Source organism: Podarcis bocagei (assembly GCF_964188305.1).
Source record: "Podarcis bocagei genome assembly, chromosome: 18".
Taxonomy (NCBI): Eukaryota; Metazoa; Chordata; class Lepidosauria; order Squamata; family Lacertidae; genus Podarcis; species Podarcis bocagei.
Genome location: NC_138144.1, coordinates 12,470,942 through 12,483,879, shown reverse-complemented (window position 1 = coordinate 12,483,879; position 12,938 = coordinate 12,470,942). Strand labels below are relative to the sequence as shown.

At 50.9% G+C, this 12,938-nt stretch overlaps 1 protein-coding gene across 4 annotated transcripts in view; it reads right to left on the bottom strand.

Moving 5' to 3' along the window:
* Positions 1–7,186, bottom strand: part of LINGO3 (leucine rich repeat and Ig domain containing 3) — a 42,765-nt gene extending 35,579 nt beyond the window's left edge. The window contains exon 1 of one of the 4 annotated variants that reach the window (XM_081177539.1): positions 7,167–7,186. The gene's annotated coding sequence lies outside the window, so the exon portion shown is untranslated. Of the gene's footprint in view, positions 1–6,419; positions 6,506–6,761; positions 6,858–7,166 lie in introns of those variants that run through there. The other 3 variants (XM_081177537.1, XM_081177538.1, XM_081177535.1) reach the window with 3 other exon arrangements.
* Positions 7,187–12,938: the final 5,752 nt, after the last annotated feature.

The following is a 12,938-nucleotide window of genomic DNA, read 5'->3' as shown; positions in this document are numbered from 1 at the left end:
TTGTTTGAGATGAAGCTGCGTCAGACAGCATGTGACTGAGATGCTCTGTTTTCAACCAGCTGAGGCTGTTGCAAGTTAACTTTTCTGAGGAACTAAAAGTTTATATTTTGCTCAGCTCTTTGGACAAAAGTTATGACAATTTGTGTCTAACTTTGGAGTCAATGAATCCTGCAGATCTTACGCTGCAGTACGTGACTGGACGTTTGTGTGACGAACAGGAACGTCGTGTCAGAGAGGGCCGAGCTGGCACAGAGAGCCCTGCCGGTTGTAGGACGGGGGACCAGGCCAGCAGAAGACACAGTTCAGGCTTTTTCCATTCGTCGATGTTTTGTCTGTGGGTCAGTCAACCATCTGCGTCGATCCTGTCCGCAGAGAGCCAGAGAGGCCGGGCAGGATGTCTCCAAGGTCGCTTCCCATGGCAGTCAGCCAGGTTTCCATGGCAGCCAGTCCAGGAGAGGAGGCCAGCGTGGGAATGCGAAGGGAGGACGTGACTCAGGGAGTGAAGAAGGTTCTTATCACCTAGCTGCCTCCATGGCAACGCTACGGGACAATTCCAGTGAGGGCAGAATGCTGCATTGGGTCATCGACTCAGGAGCCAGCCATCACCTGATGCCAGCGCCACCTAGTGGCGAAATGCGGAACTGCAGAGCTGTTTCAACTGGGAAAACTGTTGTTTTTGCTGATGGATCACAGAGGCCTTTATCTAACGTGGGAAATGTGTTTGTTTCTTTTTTACAGGCGGAGCTGGAAATCTACGTTGTGCCAGAGATGCATTGTTGTCTTTTATCTGTACCTGCTCTTGTAAAGGAGGGTTATAAGGTTTGCTTTGCAAATGATGTCTGTTCCATTTCCAGGGGTGGGAGACAACTGGTCAGTGTTGCATGTCAGAACAACCTTTTTGTTCTGGAGACACCTCTGGAAGGTAAGGGAGATGCCGAGACAGCACAGGCGAAGTGTGCTAATGTTCCCATTCATGATTCTTGTGTTCACTTGTGGAACAGGGGAATGTCGCACAGCAGTTTGGAAGATGTCCAGAAGTTGCCCCAATGCACTAAAGGTTGCAAACTGAAAGCATGTGGTAAATCCCTAGATTGTAGGGCATGCAGAAGGGCAAAGGTAAAAAGGTGCAGTTATCCCATAAGGGAGAGGGTAACCACAAAACCTTTTGAGCTTGTGCACACAGACCTTTGTGGTCCCATGCCAAGGCCGTGTCTGGGCGGGGCCAGGTATATGCTGACGCTGACAGATGATTTTAGCCAGAATGGCTGGTTCTTCTCGCTGAAGCAGCGAAGCGAGGCAGCGCAACTGATTAAAGACTGGGTTGCGGCGGTGGAACTACAGTTCTCCACCAAGGTTCAGGGCTTCAAGAGCGACCGAGGTGCAGAGTTTACTGGGTCTGCTCTGCAGAGTTTTTTCCGCCAGAAGGGAATACGTCACAGGTTGACGGTTGCTACTTCGCCTCAGGAGAGGGGTGTGGACACTCAGGAGAGGGGTGTGGCACAGGAGTAGGACACTGGCTGCAGCTGCTGATGTTCTACTGTGTGACTCCGGTTTGCCTCAGTGTTTTTGGGGAGAGGCTTGGAGGGCGGCCAACTTTACGATGAACAGGTCCTATAACTCTGTTATAGGTGACACACCGTTTTTCTTGTTGCACCGGCAAAAACCGCAAGTGCATTTCTTCCGTGTGTTTGGTTGCGAAGCCTGGGTGCTTGTGCCAAAGGCTCAACGGAAGGAAGGTGATCCGAGGTTCCAGAAAATGATCTTCTGTGGATATGAGCCTGCGACAAAGGGGTGGAGGTTTGCATATCCAGAAGGTGATCAGACCAAGCTTCTGATCAGCAAGCATGCTGAGTTCTGTGAGCAGAATGGTTGGTCAAGGCTCCATGAGAGTCCTGACGTTCTCTCAGAATGTCTGTCTGATTCTGAGGAGGAGGGAGAGCCAGAAGCTGAACCTGTTGCTGAGGACCAGGTCTCTGAACAGGGTCAAGAACAGGGTTGGGCATCTCCACAGGTTGTTAAAAGAGAGCCCAAGAGTGAGCCTTCGTCTCCCGTTAGCAAAGTGCAGAAGGCCCGAAGATGCAGTAAGTCAGAGGGGGAGTCTTCTGATGTAGGAGACACACTTGCTGGCCCCAGTGGGTCAGAAGGAGCACCTGAGACTGTGCTCAGACGTTCTGCACGCACAACAAAGGGGGTGCCACCTGAGAGGTTTCAAGTCACCAGCGCGTGGGTTGGTTTCGCGCAGTGCGAACCTGGGAGTTTTGAGGAGGTTCAACAGTTGTCTGAGACAGATGCCAGAAAGAGGCAAGAGGCAATGGGAAGGGGGTTGAACTCAAATAGGTCTGTAGATGTGTGTTCACAGTTTCCCTCAGGATGCGAGACGAGAGGGGGTGTGAAGAGAATCAAAACTTACAGGGTTAAACAGTTCTGAGTGACGTCTCACATTCTGAGGCGTGGTTATGTTCACATACGGGAATGTTCTCTGTGTGTGAGTTCTCTTTCGGTTTTGACCGAGAGGCGAAAGATGTGCGCTCTTTCGCCGGGCTGATTTAAGATGTTTTGCTACATGATTAAAGACTGTTGGAGATAAGCAACAAGCCTGCGTGCAGTCTGATTTATTACCCACACACTGCAACAGTTTCTACCGCTGCGGAGACTCTGCTGAAGCGAAGCTGAGAGAGAGCTAGGCACAGGAGCGCAGTGGCGCGCAGCAGAATGTGCCGGACACCATCATAAAGCCACAACCACTGTATTTGTTTTGTCAGAAGAGGTAAACTGCAGATAAACACTTTAAAAATAGCCTCCCGTTAAGCTTAGGCAGTCATAGCCAGAAGTCAAATTGATGTTCTCAGCTGAGCCATCCATCCCATCCCTCCCCTCCCCTTCTTTGCAGCACTTTCACCTGATGTGATGCCTTCGCTGCTGCTCTAAACGGAGATTTGAAAGAGATATTGAGTCAATATGAAATCTAGTCTGTTTCCATCTCCCCCACTTCCAAGACACTTTTCTTGCAAACACTTGCTGGTCTCTTCCCAGACTTCCTATTTTTCAGAATACATTTTTTAAAAAGACACAATACTTGGACAAAACCATAGGTCGAGGGAGCTGGCGTACAGCTTCCGGGTCATGTGGCCAGCATGACTAAGCCGCTTCTGGCGAACCAGAGCAGCGCACGGAAACACCGTTTACCTTCCCGCCGGAGCGGTACCTATTTATCTACTTGCACTTTGACGTGCTTTCGAGCTGCTAAGTTGGCAGGAGCAGGGACCGAGCAACGGGAGCTCACCCCATCGTGGGGATTCAAACTGCCGACCTTCTGATCGGCAAGTCCTAGGCTCTGTGGTTTAACCCACAGCGCCACCCAACAAAAGCATAGAGGTCTTTAAAAAGTGCAAGACAAATTCATGGGGCAAGCAGGTCAGCCAGTGCTGATGTCAGCTGAAACAAGAGCCTCCCAATTCAGGGAGAGCTTAAAACTTCATGGCGAACCAACAACAAAGCAAGCCATCTTCCTTTGGCCCACCATGATTTCTGCCAAGGCAAGTGCTGGGCAAAGTGGGTCTTGGTTCTGAACCAGGAAGGAGCTGGTGTTCTCCCCACTCCTTGGTTCCTTGGCCAGCTGAGATATCCCCCATCAGTGGGGGCTGAACTGGTCTAGGGAGACCCTCACTCAGGTGGTGTCCACCACTGTGGTCTCCTTTATCCCTCTCCCCCACCAGCTGCCAGACCTGGGTGAGGTTCACTGGTGTTGCCCATGGCTCTTAGGAATAACGGAAGTGGCCTTATTCCAAGTCCATCTTGCTCAGCACTGCCAAAACTGACCGGCAGCAGCTCTGCTGGTTTTCAGCACTGGAAATCTCACCATCAGGATTGAACCTGGGATCTCCTGCAGGCAAAGCAGAATACTCCCCTGATTTGGATGCTTTAGCTGTGATTTCTGCATTGTAGAAAGGGGACTAGATGACTCTTGCAGTCCCTCCCAATCTGCAATTCTATTATTCTAAGGCAGAATGAAGTACAAACAAGCAGGAAATGGCCTCCTCCTCCTCCTTTGTGGCCCAGAGCTGCAAGCCGGCTTCCGTACAGAGGAGCCCCCTAAAGCTGCCCACTGCGGGGGGTCCTAGAACAGGCTTGCCTCTGCATTGCCTCATTTCTCCAGACCAAAAGATTTCCCAAAAAGCAGAAGCAAGTCCTCCAGACTGCGAGGAGCACAAACCAGCCATGAAAAGACCTCACCGGATGGATCCACTCAAGCCCTCACTCTCTCCTGCTTCTAAATACCAAACACAACTTCATCCAGACAGGCCTGTCTCTTTCCAGGCTTACAAATTAAAAGGGAACTTCTCAGCAATGGGAAATGTGTCGAGAAGCGATTAGTGAGCAAAAAACGATGCTGGGGTGTTGACAGCTAGTGATCCAAACAAAAAAGCCACAAAGCATCTCAGGGAGGAGGTGACAGGAATCAGAGGAGAAGAGGCCGTCTCTGTAGCAAAAGCCTAAGGGGGCAAAGGAAGGCTGCTCACGGCACTTCCTTGGAGATCAGATACAACTCAGGCAATCGCAGTGAGGGCTCTGGAGGGTTCCCCTGCCTCAACTCCGCCATGGCTTCTCCCAATCTCCACCAGAGCAGTAGCTCTGAGGAAGGGGGGCTGAAGCCACACACAGCATCCTGAACAGCTCTTTGCACACCAAATGCAGCATCTTATCACCAACAGTAACACTCAGGCTTGGAGTCAACAAGCTCTCCTGGAAGAGAAGTGCTTGCTCATTTCAGCTGAATCAGTTTCCAAAGGAAGCTGCCAAAATAACTTGGAAAGCTGGACAAGTTGCCAAATGAGAAACAAACCCAAGGCCATCTTCTCACCATTAGAGCAGGTTGGCTATCAGTGGATGCAGCCCTCAACACTGGAAGGTGCTAGTCCAGGACCACTGGATGTGGAAAGGAAGCCAGAGGAAGCACTTGGCCAGGTAAGGCCATCAAAGAGGCAGCAAAAAAACGACCCTGAGCAAGAACAGTGACAGCAGCAGCATCTACCAAAATGCCAGAAGGCACAAATATTCTCCACTGGGGAACCGGAAACCAAACATCTGTTCCAGCCTTCAGTTAGAATGTGTGGGGGTGGGTAGGTAGGTTGGAAGGTATGTATAGATGCAGAATAAAAAAGCAGCCATAAATATCTTTATCAAGGCATCTTAAAATGAAACTTGGAGGGAACCATCTGTGCCCTAATTCACAATTTGCATGCCTCACAGGACTGTCTTGCAGCTCTTTATAACTCACAGGGATTCACAGGGACTCTCACACATGCACCAACCCCTCCAAAAACAACAACTGCTAAGCACACTTGTGGCCTGTTTTATGGCACTTCCTGGTGTACTAACTGTTTTGGGTCCTTCAAAAATCAGTCTTAAATGAAGAAGGGAAGCCACCAGGACCCATGAACACCAGCAATTCAAACTCAACCAGAGAGTCTGATGACTTCCTAGTTCAAGTTATTCTAATTGCAGAAAACACCACAATCACCAAGAGGCTTGTGGCAGGCAGTTCAGGATGACCGATATACTGCAGGAGAGGGGTTATGGGCTGTATGGGGAGGGGCACATCCTGCTCCTTTTGGGGGTTATTGTCCACTTTTGCCCCCCCCCCCCCGCTCTCAGCTCTCACCTGTGGCTCCTGGAGGGTGTCTGCATGTGACAGAGGTCACAATTCCAAGAACGGCCTAGGGAACACAGTGGGACTTAGGGAGGCAGGCAAGCATGCAAGCAAGCACCATGTTGATGATATTGGGCGAGTCTGGATCAGGGCAGATTGTGCCCAGCTGTGACCCCCTCAGTGCACAATTCAAAGAGGTTCCACACAGATTAGAAACCGTTACTGAAGAAAAGTGTGCGCGTGTGTGCGCTCACCCCCAGCACAAAGGGAGAGCCCCCCTTTCACGTCCGCAGCACAGACTTGCTCAAGATGAGTCAGGAGCAGGACCCAGGAGTTCTGTCTCTCCTCTCCCCTCCCCATCACACCATGTGCATTGGAGCGCACGAGACGCCGCAGAGAACAACCATCTGTGCGCAGGGAGAGAAAAAACCAAGTATTTGCAAGGGGAAGGGGGGGCACTCAAAGGAGGCAAGAGGGTCCTCGGTCTGAACAAATGGCAGGGAGAATCTGGAAGACCAGAAGAGCCCTGCAGCAACCGAACGAGGCCCAAGGAGTCCCACTTCGGCCAGCACCCTTCATCTCCCCATGGCAAATCACTGGGGCGCCTCCAAGCAGAGGCGCGGGCAGGCGGCCCTTTCCTCCCTGCGGTTGCGCAGTCGCCTCTCCTCAGATGAGCGCCCCCTTTGAAGCGTGGCGACGCTGCTCAGGATTGCACCATTGAAAAAGAGCAGGAGCAAGGAGCGCCCGGGGACCAAGGAGGAGGCCTCACCAAGTCGCGGGGACGCAGATTCCCGACTGAGGTCCTGGGGAACCCTCGCCGATCCCCAGGGAAAGCAGCTCTCCGAGCACGTGCGACCGAGGACGAGGCACCGCGCTCCGCGCTCTCGCCGCCTCGGGGCTTTTCTCCTCCAGGCCGCTTTCGAAGTCCCCTTCTCCGCTCCAAAGAGCCGGAGCCGCTGCTTCCAGGCCCTGTCCGAGCCCCGAGTTGTGGCCTCACTTCGAGGAGCGCCTGTTGCTGGAGACGGGGCTGCATCCCCCGCCGCCGCCGCCTCGCTTCCCGGCGTGGAGACCCGACGGCTCCCCCTCTCCTGCGCCCGGAGCAGACCAAGACCTTCCCGCCCCCGCCCGGCTCGGCCCTACCTGGGCGGCTGCTCCCCGCCGGCGCCTCCAAGCCCGGCCTGCTCCGCGTCGCGCTCCCCGCCGGGCAGCTGCAGCAGGGGCTGCGCGGGGGCGCGCGGCGGCCCGGCTGAGCGCGCCCCGGAGCCGCCGCGCCGTCGCTCGCGAGTCCCTCCGAGAGCCCTCGGGACTGACTCCGGAGTCGCGCGTCGCCCCGGGAAGGGGCGGCTTCCCACAAGCACGACGCTCCGGAGCAGGTTTGAGGAGACCGAAAAGAGCCCAGCAGAGCGCGCGCCCCGGAGGACTTGGTGGAGGCGCTTCCAGGCGTCGGCTTGGGGGGGGGGGGGTCTGTAGGGCATCAGTGGCACTCAGAATTCTGCCCCATTTGATCCAGATTTACCCTCTGGGGAGAACGAGCCTCGTCGGCAGGAGCCTCAGCCCAGCAGGGGCGCCCTCGCTCCGTCCTACGGAAAGCAAACCCATTGCAGCGGGTTGGACTAGATGACGCTCGAGGTCGCCTTCCAAGGCTACCATTCTGTGATTGACCTATGCCCCTGCCTTCCCAGCCCCCCAAGTTGACTTCCTGTGGGCCTGTGCTGAGAAATGGAAGCAAGCTTTAGGTAGAGGGGGCCAAGCTAGGGGGATGAAGAGAAGCCGGGAGAACCAGCCTGAGGCCTGAATTAGCGGGGGGGGGCCTTCCCCCGTTACTTGAGGGTGTGTGAGAATTGGAAAAGGGGTGGAGAAATCATTCAGAGATATTTGTGCCTGAGAGTGGGGTCTCCACAGTGTCCCGCCAATTGCAGGTGTGCCCCTGACTCAACATGGGCTGCTTCTAATTAAAGTCTAATTAAAGACCCAGTGGCAGTTTATTTCTTGGGGTCAAAAAGCTCAACAACTTCGATTCCCAAAAAGTTCAACAACTTTGGGGTCAACAACTGCAACCCTAAAAAAACTCAACAATTTTAGTCTGCCCTCAGTCATGTTCACGTAATCAAATCTGGCCCTCTTTGAAAAAAGTTTGGGCACCCCTGCTTTAGGATAACTGGGTCCTAGTCAGCCCCACGCCCGGGCACAGTGCCATGACAGGGAGGGCTTACAGGGGCACCGCTCACTGCTTGGCTGAGTCACCCCCAGGGCTTGTGAAGTGGGCGAGGTGCCCTTGCCCCCAGACCAAGCCAGATGAAGGGATACAGGCATCACCCTGCTGGATCTTGCAGAACTCGGAGCCGGTGGTGCACAGGGAATGAACAAAGTTAGGTTGGGGGCAGGAGATAGGGCAGGCCTGAACCAAACTGTGCTGAGAAAGAAAACAGATGCTTGGCCGCTTCTCCCTCACATGCTGGATTTCTACAAGAAGGGACCTTTCCCCTCTTGCACAGGGGATCATTTAGGTAGATGCCCAGGGAACCTCTTCCAGTTGAGCCCAAGGCCTCGTACTGCTTTTTGTGAAAGTGGGGAGGGGGTGTGGTCTCTGTGGATAGCAAGGGAGACATTCCCACCCCGTTTCTGCAGATTTTGGGGCTGGCTTTGTTTTTAAGGGTAGCTGGGAGAAAGAATCTTTGTTTGCATATCCGGGATTTCAATTACCCGGATATTTGTTGGACGTCAAACTCAGCCAAGAGCATAAGGTCAAACAGATTCCTCACTGGCCTTGCAGACAACTTCATTGTCCAGAAAGTGGGAGAAGCAACAAGAGGAACAGCCATTTTAGATCTGGTCCTAACCAATGTTGATGACCTGGTTAGTGGGGTAGAAGTGGAAGGATCATTAGGCGCGAGTGATCATGCTCTTCTGAAGTTTACTATACAGCGGAAAGGAGCAGCCAAGCATACTAGGACTCAATTTCTTGACTTTAAGAAAGCCGACTTCATAAAACTTAGGGAAGTGCTGGGTGAGATCCCATGGACAGCAATACTAAAAGGAAAGGGAGTTCATGATGGCTGGGAGTTTGTTAAGAGGGAGATAGTAAAAGCACAACGTCAGGCAATACCAATGAGACGGAAACATGGAAGGTGCCTAAAGAAGCCAGGGTGGCTATCTAAAGAACTTTTAACTGAATTAAGATTAAAAAAGGATGTGTACAAAAAATGGAAAAGGGGGGAAACCACCAAAGAGGAATTCAAACAAATAGCCAGCACGTGTAGACACAAAGTCAGAAAAGCTAAAGCACAGAATGAACTCAGGCTTGCTAGAGAGGTTAAAAGCAACAAAAAAGGCTTTTATGGGTATGTTCGTAGCAAAAGGAAGAACAAAGAAACAGTGGGGTCACTCAGAGGAGAAGATGGTGAAATGCAAACAGGGGACACAGAAAGGGCTGAACTCCTCAATGCCTTCTTTGCCTCAGTCTTCTCCGATAAAGAAAACAATGCCCGACCTGAAGAATTTGGAGCAAATGATTCAGCAAAGGAAACACAGCCCAGAATAACTAAGGAGACAGTACAAGAATATTTGGCTAGTTTAGATGTATTCAAGTCTCCAGGGCCAGATGAACTGCATCCAAGAGTATTAAAAGAACTGGCAGATGTGATCTCAGAACCACTGGCAGTCATCTTCGAGAAATCCTGGAGAACAGGCGAAGTCCCGGCAGACTGGAGGAGGGCAAATGTTGTCCCTATTTTCAAAAAGGGGAAAAGAGAGGACCCAAATAATTATCGCCCAGTCAGTCTGACATCAATAGCAGGGAAGATTCTGGAGCAGATCATTAAGCAAACAGTCTGTGAGCACCTAGAAAGGAATGCTGTGATCACCAATAGTCAGCATGGATTTCTGAAAAATAAGTCATGTCAGACTAACCTGATCTCATTTTTTGACAGAATTACAAGCCTGGTAGATGAAGGGAACTCAGTGGATATAGCCTACCTTGATTTCAGTAAGGCATTTGACAAGGTGCCCCATGATATTCTTGTAAAGAAGCTGGTAAAATGCGGTCTTGACTCTGCTACCACTCAGTGGATTTGTAACTGGCTGACTGACCGAACCCAAAGGGTGCTCATCAATGGTTCCTCTTCATCCTGGAGAAGAGTGACTAGTGGGGTGCCACAGGGTTCTGTCTTGGGCCCGGTCTTATTTAACATCTTTATCAACGACTTGGATGATGGACTCAAGGGCATCCTGATCAAATTTGCAGATGACACCAAACTGGGAGGGGTGGCTAACACCCCAGAGGACAGGATCACACTTCAAAACGACCTTGACAGATTAGAGAACTGGGCAAAAACAAACAAAATGAATTTTAACAGGGAGAAATGTAAAGTATTGCACTTGGGCAAAAAAAATGAGAGGCACAAATACAAGATGGGTGACACCTGGCTTGAGAGCAGTACATGTGAAAAGGATCTAGGAGTCTTGGTTGACCACAAACTTGACATGAGCCAACAGTGTGACGCGGCAGCTAAAAAAGCCAATGCAATTCTGGGCTGCATCAATAGGAGTATAGCATCTAGATCAAGGGACGTAATAGTGCCACTGTATTCTGCTCTGGTCAGACCACGGGAGACTTCAACCATGTTGAACTTAAAACAGTGCTTCCAACGCTCTATCAGCATGTGAAATGCCCCACAAGAGGGGATAAGACACTGGATAAAGTCTATTCGAATGTAAATCACGGCTATAGGGCTTTGCAGCTGCCACACTTGGGCCAGTCCAACCATATGTCTCTGTTCCTGGTACCAGCATATATCCCACTCAGGAAACGGGCTCCTAAAATATTAAAATCTGTTAAAATCTGGCCTGAAGGTGCTATTCACCAGCTGCAGGACTGTTTTGAGAGAACCAATTGGGATATTTTCGATCGTTCGGACCTGGAGGAGCACACGGCGGCAGTTCTGTGCTATATCAATCACTGCACAGACACTGTCACAGTAAATAAATCCATCCGGTTTTATCCTAATCAAAAACCCTGGATGAATGGAGAGGTCCAGTGCCTGCTGCGGGAAAGGAACAGGGCTTTCAGGTCGGGCGAGGTGCAGCTTTACAGTGTGGCAAGAGCAAACTTGAAGAGGGGCATTCGACGGGCAAAACTGGATTATAGGCAGAGGATTGAGGATAATTTAAGGAGCAACAACATAAGACAGATGTGGCAGGGGATTCAGCATATTACCAACTACAAACCTAACCTTGGCGCTGTCGACGGCGACCCTTTGCTGGCGGAGGAGCTTAACCTCTTCTTTGCTCGCTTCGAGAAGGAGCCACCTGAGACGCCGGTATTACAGCCACCAGCCCATAGGGGCCCCTCATTCACTGTAGAGGAGCACGAGGTGAGACAAGTATTGAGGATGGTGAATCCGAGGAAGGCGGCTGGACCTGATGGCATCACTGGAAAGGTGTTGAAGGGCTGTGCGGATCAGCTGGCGAGGGTCTTTACTACGATCTTCAACAAGTCCTTACACCAGTCTATTGTCCCACCCTGCCTGAAGTCGTCAACTATTGTCCCTCTGCCTAAAAAATCCACAATCAGTAGTTTGAATGACTACAGACCAGTTGCACTGACTCCAATCATCATGAAGTGTTTTGAGAAACTGGTGCGCCGTCATATTATTTCTTGTCTTCCATCAACTTTTGACAACTACCAGTTTGCATACAGGGCAAATAGATCCACAGAAGACGCTATCACCACCACTCTCCATGCTGCTCTGTCCCATCTGGAGCAGCCGGGGAATTATGTGAGGCTGCTGTTTGTGGATTTTAGCTCTGCTTTTAACACTATCCTCCCCCATAGACTGGTGTCCAAGCTAGAGACGATTGGACTCCCCAACTCCACCTGTCTCTGGGTTTTGGATTTTTTGTCAGAACGTTCTCAGAGGGTTAGAGTAGGGTCACTTGTGTCCACAGCCCTTAGCCTTAACACCGGCTCACCACAGGGTTGCGTGTTGAGTCCCCTGCTCTATGCTCTCTATACGTATGACTGTACAGCCATCTACTCCAGCAACAAAATCATCAAGTTTGCTGATGATACTACGGTGGTGGGGCTCATTTCAGGAGGGGATGAGTCCGCCTATCGGGACGAGGTGGAGCGGCTCTGTGTTTGGTGTGGAGAGAACAATCTGGCTCTTAATACGGCTAAGACCAAGGAATTGGTGGTGGATTACAGGGAAAAAAAGGCGGACATTCAGCCCTTGTATATCAATGGGGAACGGGTGGAGAGGGTGGCGGAATTCAGGTTTTTGGGAGTGATTATGGATCAGGGCATGACTTGGAGCGCAAATACCACTGCTCTGGTGAAGAAGGCCCAGCAGAGAATTTATTTCCTCAGACTTTTAAAAAAGAACAATCTGAGTGAGAGACTGCTGGTGTCCTTCTACCGAGGCTCCATAGAGAGCATACTCACATACTGTATTTGTGCTTGGTTCTCCAGTTGTACAGCTAGAGAGAGGAAGGTGCTCCAGAAGGTCATAACCACAGCCCAAAGGATTATTGGTCACCCTCTCCCACCTTTGGAAGAACTGTACGGTTCCCGTTGCCTTAGGAAAGCAAACAACATCCTGCAGGATCCATCTCACCCGGGATACAGTCTGTTTGCACTACTGCCTTCTGGCAGGAGGTATAGAAACATCAAGTCAAGGACAAATAGACTGAAAAACAGTTTCTATCCAAGAGCTGTGGCCTTTTTGAATGCTGTAACTCGATAGTGAGATCTGGGAGTTTTGGGGGGTGGGTGTGGGTGTGGTTGGAAGGTGGTTTGGTTGGTTGTTGTTGTTGTTTTGCTTTTACTGTTTTTAAGGGATGGCATCCAATTTCGTTGCACTTGTGCAATGTTGCACTAGTGTAATGACAATAAAGAATCTATCTATCTATCTATCTATCTATCTATCTATCTATCTACCACACCTGGAGTACTGTGTCCAGTTCTGGGCACCACAATTCAAGAAGGACACTGACAAACTGGAACGTGTCCAGAGGAGGGCAACCAAAATGGTCAAAGGCCTGGAAACGATGCCTTATGAGGAACGGCTAAGGGAGCTGGGCATGTTTAGCCTGGAGAAGAGGAGGTTAAGGGGTGATATGATAGCCATGTTCAAATATATAAAAGGATGTCACATAGAGGAGGGAGAAAGGTTGTTTTCTGCTGCTCCAGAGAAGCGGACACGGAGCAATGGATCCAAACTACAAGAAAGAAGATTCCACCTAAACATTAGGAAGAACTTCCTGACAGTAAGAGCTGTTTGACAGTGGA